Below are 2,783 nucleotides of genomic sequence, written 5' to 3'. Positions count from 1 at the left end.
CGCCCGCGCAGAGGAGAGCGCGGGTCCCGCGTCCCCTTTATGGAGCACCAGACGCCACCCCGTGTCCGCCCCTTCGGCCTTGGCTCCCGCCCCTCTACCCTGCCTCCCAGCTCTGCGTGGCAGACCCTGGCTCGGCTCATCAGCGATGCCCTCTCGCAGGCTGGCGCTTCGGGATGCCGCCAGAGCGAAGGGGGAGGACGAAGCTATTTTGATGCCAAAAAGTGTCCCGGGGCCCCCGCCTCCGCTCGCGCGTCTTGTTCCTCAGCCAGCAACCTCTGATGCTGCAACTTCTGGGCCTACAAAATCGGAAGAGAACATCACTGGGACGATTGAGCCAGGGTCGTTTCCCCGCCCCAACACACGCTCTCTGCACTTTCGACACCCAGCCCGCGCCCTCGAACCCCCAAGCTGGGACCTCCCCAACACCTCCCGTCCCCTACGCTTCTTCACTCTCCGCCGCTCCCCCCCAACCCTGCGATCTTCCTCGGACTCGGGGCCCTCTCTTAGATCCTGGAGCTTCGAGCGTCCGCGAGCGTCCCCTCTACTTGGGGTGCCACTCTCCTTCACCACTCTCAGCGTCACTGCCCCTCCGCCCCACCCACCTCGCCCCCCAGGCAAGTTTCTGCCTCTCCCTGACCCTAATTCTGCCGCAGTTTCTCCTCGCATCCCCGCATGCGTCCCTGGACCGTCCGTCTTGGTCAGACAGGCGCATCCGATCTGCTCCGCGTGGACGCACAGGCTGCAGCCTGGAGAAGTCGTCCTGTCCGTCTGCCCTGGCCTTCCCTGCCCCGCATCCCGCCCCTCCAGATCTCGCGGGGCTGGTTCAGACTCGGGCTAAAGTCTAGGACCCCTTCCGCGGAACGCCCTTTCCCAGCTCCCGGCGTCAGGAGGTGGAAGCGTTGGAGATGCAGCTCATCTGTGCAGCCTTTACGCACCCAGACAGGATGCTTTCTCCCTTCCAGTTCCGTTCCTTTCCTCATCCTCCACGCTCTCGATCTCCTACATCTTCCCCGATTCAGCGTCCAGACTTCCTTGGCTGTCTCCTCTGTTTTGTGCCCCTTCTTTTTCTCTCTCCCTTCTTTCGTCGACCTGGCTTTCTCCTGGGTTGCTCCTCTTCCCACGTACACTTTACCTCTTCCATCTCTGGTCCCACCGTCCTTGATTACTTTATCCCTGTTTTCTCCTCTGGTCCCTTGTTGGGGCTTCAACCCAGTCCTTCCCTCTTTTCTCTCTCCCTTTATTTTGGAATTTTCTTTGTCCTTCCCCCTTTGCTCCAACTCACCACCTCTCAGGACCCCGCTCAGTACTTCGCTACTCACTCCTGCCAGGTCATACCAGCTGTTCCACTGGAAGGCGCATTCCCTCATCTGCTCGTTTGGGGGTGTCTGCTGACTCCTGGGACACATGGTATATCGTGATGCTTTAGTGCTGCAGAGCACCCTCTGCTTGCTGATCAAGAGGTATTGATCATCTCCCTATTGGGTTAAAAATTAAATAAAAATCACGCTTCGGTTTTTAATTGATCAGCACATAGGACTCGGCAGAGCACCCTCTGCTTGCTGATCAAGAGGTATTGATCATCTCCCTGTTGGGTTAAAAATTAAATAAAAATCACGCTTCGGTTTTTAATTGATCAGCACATAGGACTCGCCCATAATGACTGAAGCATTTTCCATGGATTAACCAGACGCTGGTATCACAGCTGCTTCCTGATGTTTATGCACTGGCTTTACTGCAGGTCCAGTCCCAGCTTCCTCAGTTACCGACTGCTTTCTGAGGACGCCCAAATCTAGATCTCCAGCAAAGACATGAGCTCCAGTTCTGCACTTCCTGCCTGCTGGAAGACTCCACTCGGATGCCCTTCCAAGACCTCAGACTCAACCCTACCCAAAATTGAACCCATTTACCTTCCCCTCCACCCCAACTACTCCCAAATCCTCCTTCTGTGTTCCTGATTGTTACCTCTTCTCTGTCCTTTTTTAAAATGAAACTTCTCTGTCTCAATTTCCTCTCTTTTCTCCTAACTTTGCCCAGTTTGGGTCTTCATTATCTTTTTTCCACTGCCGTAACAGTAAGCTTTTGCTGAATAACAAACCACCCCAAAAGTTAACAGCTTAATAAAACCACAAGGCTTCTTGAGGCTCAGGCCAACAACCGGCACATTCTTACTTCCTATTCAATCTGTTGTCCAAATCAAGTCACTTGGTGGATTCCAGAGTAAGAGTGGGAGAGTACTGCAAAGTTACTCTACAAAGGGCAAGGATGTAGGGACAGGTAGAAAATTGGAGCCAATAATGCTATTCTTCTTGTGATATTATGATATGTATATTTGGTTTTTCATTCACCATTCCTGGTTTGTTCTAACCTTCCCCCACCTTTCTGTCCTGGAGCTTGCCATAAAGAAATTCTCTGACCTACCTTGTCTGATTGTAGGTCATTTCAGGAGAGGTCTTGCCCCATACTGAGAGGGTGAAATGCTGCACAGAGGGTCCAAGAAGAATCTGAACAGACATGCTTGCTGGGTTTCCCTACCCAGGCTGTTAGTGTTAGACCATACCCTTTTTGTCCAATCCCATTTCTACATGGTCGTCCATGCTTCAATCATTCATATGTAATGAAGCTTCCATAAAAAGATCATAGGTTTCAGGGAGCTTCCAGATAGCGAACACATGGAGGTTCCTGAAGGGTGGCACACCCAGGAAGGGCATGAAAGCTCTGTACCCCTTCTTTTTTTTTTTTCGTTAAATTTTTATTTTGTCAATATACAATGTATATGATTATTA

Source organism: Galeopterus variegatus, unplaced genomic scaffold (genome assembly GCF_000696425.1).
Source record: "Galeopterus variegatus unplaced genomic scaffold, G_variegatus-3.0.2 Scaffold7358, whole genome shotgun sequence".
Taxonomy (NCBI): Eukaryota; Metazoa; Chordata; class Mammalia; order Dermoptera; family Cynocephalidae; genus Galeopterus; species Galeopterus variegatus.
Note: the sequence above shows the minus strand (reverse complement) of the source record.